Raw genomic sequence first — 11,337 nt, forward strand, 5'->3', positions numbered from 1 at the left:
CTGTTGCAAAATGCATATGGTGTTAATGAGTTGACTATACCCTGTTACACATTCCTGACTTTGAGGATAGGGCAGAAAACCACCACTTCCGGGGAAGCAATCTGACTCAACTATACATGTGATCTGGTAGGAAATATGTCCTTGGGTGTCTGATTGTAACGTGCTCTCTCTCCTTAGTGAACTGACATTCACATTCTTATAGACAGATTTGTTTAAGGATTTCCTTCTAGCCATAGAATACTGAGAGGTGAAACTTTCCCTTCACTGTCTCCATTTCCTCCTCTTTACATGGGGCATAAATGATGGGATATTTTAAAGCACTCGTAAGAGGTATCTGTAGTAATCTTGTGTGATTCCATTGTATTCTGTGTGAGTCAGCCTTATACTGTGGTCAAATGTAGGAGAGGGCAAGGAAGAATATCCAACAGTTACATAGTGACCCACTAAAGGACTCCAGACTCTTTGAGTGTCTTTTAAAGGCTATGGGTAACTTACTAAAATTCATTTGGCTCAGTATGTTCAGTTGCACAGTGTTAATACTCTTTCACTTCCTGTGCTCCTTGGGTTCCAAAGAAACCCTTGCCATCTTCCACATTTTCTACTCAGGTCAGCATGGAGCCAGTCATTGCAGGGGAGAATGATTCCAGGGCTTTACCATGAGGGTGTATCTGAAGAACAATGGATGGGACATTTAGAAATTCCTCAGTCATTCATGTTCAACGATGAATCCAGAGAAGCTAGAAGTGGAGGCCGTTCATGCTCCGGTGTGGGGACAAAGCCATGGCCAGTTGTTTGTCCTCTCTCCCCAGTCAGACCTAACTCTTCAGAGAGCTGTCTTTCCAAGGCTTATTTAAGGGAGAACACAGCCCCTTCCAAGGAACCTAAGTCTATTAGATAGAATACAAGGTCCACAAAATAATGAGGTATTCTGAAGTCAAATGAATTGTGAAATGCTGAAAATGTCCCTATTAGAGATACAAAATACATATAAGCATATTTAAGAGTGCAAAAAAGAAAATGTTTGAACTAGCTTTACCCAAATTATTTGACCACAGAGATTTTTTTTTTAATTGAGCAATGCCATTAACATCTTGAATACTTCTTGTTCCTACCTAGTACACTCTGGAAAATGTCTTAAAGATCCCATCGAAGGTGAAGTCGATGGTTTAGATTGAAGAAAAGTCAAACATAGCTTAAACACAAACTTGCAAATAGGGAATACATGTTTGCCCTCCCAAGGATTCTTTTATTCAGCCCATAGTTTATTTACTTGGAGGTTCACATGGGTGGGGGTGTAAGGAAATAAACCACCCATAATCTAGTTCTTTGATCTACTTAATTTCTGTTTCCAATAATTCAAGAAAATATATTTTTTTCTTTTCCATTGAACTGGATAGATCTCATGGAAAATTCCTTGAAAATGTTGAAACTGATTCTTTCTCTCCCCTCTAGCCTTTCTTTAAAAAAATGAGTTTGGGTGTGGTTTGTAATTATCGTAGTTTATATTTGATGGGATCCTATGGAAGCCAGCTAGCCAAGGGAAAGAGTTATAACTGGTAGCTTTAACTGTAATCACAGAAAAATCTGTTCCTTTCCTTCATCCCTTCCATTGCTCTCTGATCATGAGCCATATCTGTAATGCAACCTTTCAAACAAGCACTAAGATTGTATTTCTTTTCAAAATCCCTCCAAAAAATCTTTTCTTTCTGCCCACACAAGGAAAATATTAGGCAATGGAATCAACTCCATGCATCGTACACACCACTTCATGCCGCCTCTCAGAAGCTTTCCTTGATCAACCTCCTTCTGCTCTCATCACTTCTTTCCCCTGCATCTCTTCAGAACTCATTCAATTCAGAGAATATTATTTTATCTCTGTTGACATAGTATCTTGCAGCTGACCTAAGTCTACTTCATCCGTGTTACCCCTGACAATTAGAATTCAAAGTTCATCAGAGGCAGATAAAATATACTAATTTCCTACTATCTTCAAAGTCTCACAATCAACACGATACAGAGTAAGACATCCATTTACAATATGAACTGATTTACAATAGTGTACATTGAGTCATTGTGAAGCTATCTACTCATCTTCTCAGTCTAATATCCATATGACTAGAACATGAGCTTTGTAATCTTGTCTGACCTGGGTTTGAATACTAGGCTAAAAATCATTTATCATCTTTGTGCTCTTGATCAAGTTTCCTTCTCTGAGCTCCAGTTTTCTTGTCCATGTAGTTGAGATATGATATCAACACATCTTCAAATGACTGCATGAGAATGGTGACAGCTTAAGTCCTGGTGTTAGTTCTGCGTTTGAATCCCACCTCTGTTTCTAACCTTCTGCATCATCTGAGCAAATTAGTTAGCCTCTCTGCCTCATTTCTCTCATCAATGAATAGGGGTCCATAATTTGTCTCATGGAGTTGTGTGGATAAAATGAAATAAAATGTATAAATCTAGGACAGAACCTGATACATAGTAAGCACTCAATCACAAGTAAACTCAAATAAACTTTAGTCTTTCTCCTGCTAATTCCCATCTTGAAAATGGTTACCGTTGACAGACATGCTTTGTTGACCTGTTGGCTAAAGGGACTTAATGCAAAACTACCATTACACAAATAGCATTCTGACCATCTTACCTGTCTTAAATGGCAACAAATTTTTTTTCTGAAGGAAAGATTTTCTTGGGAAGATAATGAACATCTGGATTCAAAAGAGCTTATGCTCCTAAAGTTTGTGGGTTGGAGATTATTTTTATTGAACACTTAGCCATTTTGTCATGCTGATTTCCTCAGGATATGAATCAGAGAGAAAGAAACGGAGTCTTGTCCCAGAAAGAAAGAGAAGGACAGGCAGAGAATTTTTCACTGGTAAGGCAATTTACACACTTGTCCTTTTCATAGTGAGTCATGTTCTATGATGCATCTCATAGCAATGTCTATGAGTTTCCAAATCTGGAATTAGCCATGCCAGCCAAATAAGGAAGAGAAGAGAAACCAGACTTAGTTTTAAGCCACCTAGTTACCATTCATGTAGTTCTAGGAGTACATCTTTAAGAAAATGATTATTCTAGCACCCCACTTTTAGTCATCTCTTTAGATGCACTGAGAGAAATCACTTTTAAAATATCTCCAGCTGAGGAAGTCAATAGGTTTTTTTCACTAACCAGCTCTAGTGTTCTAGAAAAAGTTCTTCCTAAATCTTTTTGTCCCTCTTTCTCTTTGTCTTAGTATTCGCTGACCTAAACTCTTCTCTGGGGACATTTTTAAAAAGTTGTTAAGACCAGTCTTTTTATTTTTCTAATCAAGCATTTCCTAGCTCATTTTTTAAACTCTCTCTTAAGTTCAGTTTTTCCATACTTCAGGTCATTTGGGATTACTATTCTCAAATAGTTGGTGAAAAGCCCAACACTTCATTGTATCCAGTTGTATATCTCCAGAACCTAGTGTACCACTGAGTACCTTACACATGCTTAAAATGTTTACTGACTGTATATTACCTTATATTTGTATAGCTTTAAATACTTTATAGGAAACTTTAAGTTCCTCAAAAAAATCCTATATGAGTTTGTCTTATTTACCCCATTTTCACACACACACACACACACACACACACACACACACACACACACACACACACACACCTTTATCTTTGCCTACAAAGCCAGTAAGTTGCAGAAAGGAGACCTGAACTTAGATGTCCTAATGCCCAGTCAGATAAGTTTATTGACTTAACCTGAACTTTTACTATCACAGAGCTGCTCATGTCTTGAAAAATGCAGACCACCCCCCCAAATGCAACTTTACACTCATAATAAAAAATTAATGGAAGGAGCATATATTAGTTCTAACATCTCTTTTTTTTTGGAAGCATACCTGAACATCCTGTTATTTTTTTAATGCAAAATTTTATTTGTTTATACTCAGCTTTTATTCTTCTCTGTCCCTGAGCTCCAATTCCCATTGCCTTCCTGCATGCTTATCATTTTCTTCATGTGGTGTCTACATCTTGTCCCGGGTATGAAATATTAACAGGGCATGATAATATTTTAACCTCTTCCTTGCCAAGATATCCACATGACATCCTGGTGCCTTGATTGAATGGCACATGTCAGAGTAAGGCCCTTGGTCCACCCCATAATGAAATCCATGTTGCTCCAAGATCTCTTCAATGCAGAAATCAACCATCTTTACCATTCCTTTCATTTACTTTGCTGGAACTTCCAAAGTCAAAGTGGGTATTATATGATCACAAACAGGATCTTATATGATCACAAACAAGATCTCTTGCATTGAGCTCCTTGAAGGCAGAGACTGTGTCAGAAATGTTCCTGTCCCCATTCTTTCACCCGGGGTCTAGCACAGGGCAGGTACTCTATTCATATTTATTTTAATGAATTAACAGCTGTAAGAAAATCGAAGAAATCTGAGACTCAGTCATGACTGTCTATAACAACGTGGTCCTAGATAAGTCACTGAGCTTCTGTTATAACACCTGTAAGATGAGATCCTTGTCTATCTTTAAAAGACGAATGAGAAAGTCAGAGTCATAGAAAACTGGACTTGAAAGAACATTTGTTTTAGGATTCACAGGCCAGGAGGAGTTCTATTCAGTGAATAAAACACTACAAACTGGTGATTTTTGCATGAATAATCAAAGCAATCCTACTCTTGGCAACCTATTTGTGGATTGATACTTTTGAAATAATGCCATTTTTTGATAAATTCCTACTACTCTCATATCTGTTTTTTTCCCCCCTTATTTCACATTCCAATGTAGTCATCTTTACTATTGAAGTGGAAATGACAACTTGAAGATATGTTGGGAAACGGTTCATTATATTCTGGGTTCGTAAGTCTTAACAGGAAGAGGCTGGAGCCAAGCAGCTCAGAGCATTGTGAAATCAGTTAAATTAGGCCACTGGAATATGTGAGCAGTCTACCACTTTCTCGTTAATCTGAGGCAGAATGCCCAGAAAGAGTATTTCACAAAGATTAGAGCAAAAGGGAAGTCCCTAGATGACCTAGGGATTTATTTTATTTATCAATGGACGAAGACTGCATTCTAATATTACATTGCTAAGAAAGTCTTCGTAAACTGGCAAATGATCAATCCTGCTGAGTTCCCTTATTTTGCTTCCTTAATGTTCTCAAACCTGAGCTGGCTTCAGAATCACCTGGAGGGCTTATTAAATCAGAGAGTTTGGCACCACCCCCAGAGTTTCTGATTAAGCAGGTCTGCGGTGAGTCTTGAGGAGTTGGAGTTCTAAAGGTTCCCTGGGTGATGCTAATGTTGCATATCCCGGGACCACACTTTGAGAATTTGATTTCTCCTTAGATCACCATTGCTGACAAAATAAATATTCCATGATCTTCTGTTCTTTTCTGATGACTATAGTCATGAAATGGTACTTAAATAAACCTTGTATGGCACACAGCACAAGCAGACATCTGTATCCATGGTGAGTGTGTCTATAGAAAATCACAATGAACATTAGGAAAAGAAAGCCAGAATCTTTTCTAAGGTCAAACTTGTACCTTCTTCAGGTAGAACACATTGTTGTGGTCTGTCCTAAACTTCTCCTTCAGTCATCTGAAAATATATGACCTGACTCTGTTATACAAGACAGGGAAGCTGTGTCTACATTTTCTCCCAAGTTGTCATGTCACTTGTGGTTCCGTACTCTTTCCCAACAAATGAACCTCTCCTCTTGCTTTATGATTTAATCAGATCCGAAACAATTATCTTCTGTCAATCTGATTTAAGACAAGCCCTTATTTCCTATAGATTTCAATGGTTTCAAATCAGATTCTTTTCTAGGAAACTGTTTTCATTCAATTTAACTCAGTTCAATACCCATTGAGTGACTTCATCTGCCAAGCACTAGTCTAAGTGTTTAGGGAATGACCTGACCAAGATAGAGACCGATCTCTGCCCTTGCAAAGCCTACAGATAGTAATCATTAATCCATATCACGTCTAATATTCTTATTAGTAGATGCTATGGAAAAGAGGTCATCAAAGGAGGGTAATGAGTTTTGGAAGTGCAAGAGTACAAGGGGAGTGTGATGTGCATAGGGGCAATTTTAAACAAGGAAGCCATTTAAGCAGAATGTGCTCACCTGCTAAAGGTGAGACTATAAGCCATGACTATAACTGGGGAAACAGTGTTACAGGTAGAGAGAACAATCTGTGCAATAGTCCCAAAGCAGGAATATACTGAGCCTGTTTAAGTGAAAGTAAAAAGGTGTGTGTTGCTGGAGGAGAGTATGTAGGTCAGAGGGATAACAGGAGGAAAGGGCCAGGTCATATAAGGCCTGTAGGTCACTTAAAAAGACTTTGGCATTATTCTGAGTAAAATGGGAGCAACTTCAAGATGGTAACAAAAAGATGACTTGTTTTTTTTTTTTTTTTTTGCATGGTCGGGCCCCAGGTATTGAACCCAGGTTTCCGGCATGGTATGTGAGACCGCTGCCACTGAGCCACCATGGCCCGCCCTAGTTAGGAAGGATGTGTCTGGATGTTATATAAACAACAGACTGAGTGGGGCAAGAATAGAAGCAAGGAGGTAAATTAGGAGACTATGCCAGTAACCCACGCAAGAAATGATGGGGCTCAGGCCACAGGTTAGTCAGTTGAGGTGGTAAGAAATAGTCCAGTGCTGGCTATGTTTTGAAAGTAAAGCCCAACAGAGTTCCTGATAGATTGGATGTGGAGTGTGAGAACACAAGGAATCAGGTTTCAGCCTGAGGAACCGCAAAGAAAAAATCAATACAAAACTGAGATGTCAGAGAATGCAGAAAGAATCTATTTGTGGAGAATATTGGGACTTTGGTTTTGGGCATACCGAGTTTGAAATGAATATAAGACACCTGAATGTGTTTGTTGAGTTTATTGCATGCACCTGCATCTTAAGAGAATATATTTGGAGATCTGGGGGCCACCAGCATGTTGGTATTAAAAGTTGTGAGAATGAATGAGATTATCAATTGAGGGATGTAGCTAAAGTATAGAAGAATTCATCCAATTGGATGTCCAGCCTTTAGAGGCCAAGAAGAAAAAAAGAATTATCAAAGGAGATATGGACAATGAGTGACCTTTGAGGTAAGAGAAAGTGGGTACAGTGTCCAGAAAACCAAGAGAAGGAACATATCCAATAGAGGGGAGTGAAAAAATGCTATCAAATGTTGCTGAAAGATCAAGTAAGATGAAGACTGAGAATTGACTGTTGAATTTCACAACTGGAGATTACTGCTAACCTTGACAAGAACATATTTGGTAGAGTGCTGATGGTTAAAGCCTGGTTCCAGTAGCTTAAGAGAGATTGCTAGAGGCACTAGAAAGATAACTTTGAGATTCTTACAAAACGAAACAAAGAAATGGGATGGTAACAGGTAGGAGATAGTGAAGACAAGCTAAGGTCTTTGTTGTTTATTTTCTCTTTAGTTGGGGGGAAATAGCAACATAGTTAATGGAAATGATCCAATAGAGAGGGTCAAATTAATATAAGGAAGATGGGAAGAACTCTTTAAGCAATTTCTTTGGGTCTGCAAGTAGAAATAGTATCTGATGTCCAAATGGAAATTTTGGCTTCAGAGACAAGATCGAGATACTTCATCTATGCTAACAGACAGGAAGACAGAACTTGGGGTACTGATGCTGGTGGAGGGGTAGATGTAGTGACAAGAATCTGTGAAGAATCCCTTTTGATTTAATTTCAGTTTCTTCCATAATATAGGAAACAGCAATATCTCATAAATATCAAAAATTGTTCAAAAGAAAATAAAGCTCAAGCATACGCCTCTACAAATATTTACTTAAAAAATATAATGCAGCCAAAGACAATATAAAAAATATGTCATGAATGTTCCATTTTGGGAGTTTCTAAATGAACTAGATTGGTTGATGTTCTTAAATAGGGTTCTGATAATGGCTTTTCAACTAAGGACTGTTCTTTTCCTGGTGAATCTCTCTGTATCAAGCATAGGCATTCTTCATTGCTCTAATGACCTTCAAATTCAATCAAAATGAGGGGTATTTGCCAATTCAATGTGTATGAATGTTCTAGTTTGCTAGCTACTGGAATGCAACACACCAGAGATGGATTGGCTTTCAATAAAAGGGGGTTTATTCAGTTAATGTATAGTTCTTCAGAGGAAAAGCAGCTAACTTTCAACTGAGGTTTTTTCTTACATGGGAAGGCATATAGCGATATCAGCAGATATCGCTGGCCTTCTCTCCAGGTCTCTGGGTTCCAGCAACTTTCCCCGGGGTTATTCCTTTCTGCATGTCCAAAGGCCTGGGCTGAGCTGCGAGTGCTGAGATGAGGTATGCTGAGCTGCTTGGGCTGTGCTATGTTGAGCTCTCTCATTTAAGCACCAGTCAATTAAATCAAACATCATTCATTGCAGCAGGCATGCCTCCTAGCGGACTGCAGATGTAATCAGCAACAGATGAGGTTCCTGTCCACAGCAATAGAACTAGGCACCTTCACCTAGCCAAGTTGACACCTGAATCTAACTACTACAAATGTCTGTAACATTTTTTAGATAGTGAATGCTGAAGGAATAATTTCAATGGGAATTCTTCTTCAATGATACCTTCCTCTTTATTTCAATAAGATGAGTGACTTCTACCATTTTGTCAATTTGGAACTTTGTAGATATTGGGCTATAGTTCTTAAACAGATATAAATGGGAGTTTGTGCCACTCTTATTTATTATAAATTTGTAAATATAATCAAAGGTAGAAAGCACCCATGTGATTAAAAAAAGAAGATGGAAGTGGACCCTCTAATCTAAATTGTTACCTCTCTGTGGTGAAAATGTTACTCTCTGGAGGATGGAAGCTGTATTTTAGTGTTTTGCTTTGAACAATATTTGCAAACCAGAACTCAGGAAGGCCTTATACAGATTCTTTGCAATGATAAAACCTTCTTGCATAAAATAAATATTTTAAAAATACTTATTAGGATTCTTTTGGATTGATGATTAAGTGAGTATGAAGCAAAGGGAAATAACTGTAGTATTGAGCCCAAAGGGTTATGGGAGAAAGGAAACGAGACAGCTTGTGTCTAGTGCTTATTACAGTACACGACCTAGTAAGTGTCCAAGGGTTTATGTTAGTAGGTGTAGGGTGACAGCTTTCCTTAGTAAAGATCTAATAAAATTTTCAACATTAGAGGACTGTTCTTAGTTAGCTGTATATTTTGAGGAGGGAAGGGGCCCAGAAGGTTTCTCTGGTCAACATTACTTTATTGAGCAGCTTTACTTACTATTTAGCATCAGCACCATATAAGGGCCAGGTGGCCAAGGAAACACTCATCAGCTTTTATGTCCCAGGCACTATACTAAGCATCTTATATATATATACACTTTACTTAGTCCTTACGATAGGCCTGCACAATAAGTTGTTATAACCCAATTGCATGGATGAGGAAATTGAGTTGGGGCGAAACGATTAAGTGCTTCAATGGGAAAGCTCTCTGCAAATTGTTAAGTAAATTAAAAGACTGACCCCATCTACTAAGCTGCTGCCCAGAAAAGAGCAAAATCCTCACCAAGATCACAGTGGGATTTGATTCTTAAGCCCCCAGACTTCTTGCCACTATATTAAGTTATTGAATCGCTCATCTAAATCCATCCCAAACTCAAATGCGTGTTCTGGCCTGGTCAGAATCAAGGAGTCAGCTTCCTTTGTTTTTTGTCTTGGATCTCAGCTCGCGTTTGTGGACATGTGTGGAGAAGTGGATTCACTCGTCGGTATTGACCAAGGTGGAGAAACAAAAGGAAAATGAAATTTCCACTTTCTGTCCCATGAGAGAAAGAAAGTTCTTCCTACTTCAGAAGATCATAGTATACTTTCTTTGGACCCTGGCTGTGTTTCAATTCAAACAAATACCATTCTGGTTGATAAAAAACAGAACATCCCCTTTCACCTCCTATAGGAAGGCCAAAATGAAAAAAAAAAAAAAAGAAAAGAAAATCTACTAACCTATTTTTCTATTCAGAACAAAAGAAAAACAATTAGGACAATATTTTTCTCTTTCAAGAAGAATATCAAATTGTAGTAGCTTGCTTTTATAGCCTTCTGGACAATTCTAGAGAAGTCACATCCCCTTCATTCATGGTAATTAGTGATTTAACACCAAGCAGCTTCATTTATGAATGAAAGGGAACAGTTTGTCTTGCAAAATAGCTTATAAATATAATATTGTACACTGGGTTTATTCCAGAATATTTTTAAAAAATCAATACAAGCATTTTTTTTAATACAAGCATTTTGAAAACTTAATATGGAAATGTTAAATTCAGCTCTCCAGTTCTTAACCCTTGTATGTTTATATATAACAATATTTTCTTTCCCTTAAGATGTGAACATATAAACCCTCCACTCAATCTCCAGTTATTTACCAGAATTAGGAAAAACGAGGCAAACAGCACCTAGCTGGAAAAAGAGGAAAGTTCTCAAATTGGGAAAGGCGACGAGAGTACCTGGATTTTCCATTGTGAGTTTAGTTTGAGATGTGCAAATATATGAAGTATTCAGAATTTTCTATGGTGGATAAACAGTTGTTCATCCATGCCTGCAAAGGCTAGTTTAGAACAGGAGATATTTGGGGTATTTGTAGTGCTGAATTTAATGGACTAAATGGGTAAAGATAGAAATTAGTTACTAAGAGGAACTGTGATTTTCTTTTTCCCCAAAGAATTTTAAAAATCTGCCTAGCATCCATCTCAGATGAATAGGTGCTCTTTCCCCAGAGACAGCCTGTCACTAATGATTCTCAGGGGTCCAAAAATACTCCACAAAACTCTTCTCTGCTCCAGAGCTCAGGATTTGTTTATACAATGTATACGTTGTATGCTTACTGCTACCAGTGAAGCTTAATGTCATTGGTTTCACAATTTCTCACTGCCCAGGGGCCAGCCCACGTGCCGCTTTGGCTCCTAGTGGAGCCAGAAATCCCGAGAGAAAAGAGGAGAAGGCAGAAACCCAACCCCACTTCTATAGTCTTGGTGCACTTCATCTAAGAAGTCTGTGACTCATCCCTGAGTTCCCCCACCCGTGAAGCAACTTCCAGCAAAACCACAGTCCCCCACTTTCAAATATATTGTTTAACATTTTCTTTAGTGGTGCAATCTTGTTCTGAGATTACAGGGAAGGGCTGAGTTTTATTAGAGTTCTTTCAACAAAGTCACTTAATTGTAGCCGCCCCTTGGCGATTGCTGAGTCATCCTTAAAGCTTCAAAGAATTCCGCGAACACCTCATCCTTCTTTGCTTTCCTCTTTTTTTTTTAAAGCCCTCCTTAATTTTTTTTTTTTCTCAACAG

General features: G+C 38.2%; 1 long non-coding RNA gene across 7 annotated transcripts in view; it reads left to right on the forward strand.

Annotated features, from left to right (window-relative positions):
• The window catches only part of LOC143644096 (uncharacterized), a 301,622-nt gene that overhangs the window by 200,189 nt on the left and 90,096 nt on the right, over window positions 1–11,337 (forward strand). The gene's annotated exons all lie outside the window — the stretch shown is intronic.

This window comes from Tamandua tetradactyla, chromosome 8, assembly GCF_023851605.1.
Source record: "Tamandua tetradactyla isolate mTamTet1 chromosome 8, mTamTet1.pri, whole genome shotgun sequence".
Lineage (NCBI taxonomy): Eukaryota > Metazoa > Chordata > Mammalia > Pilosa > Myrmecophagidae > Tamandua > Tamandua tetradactyla.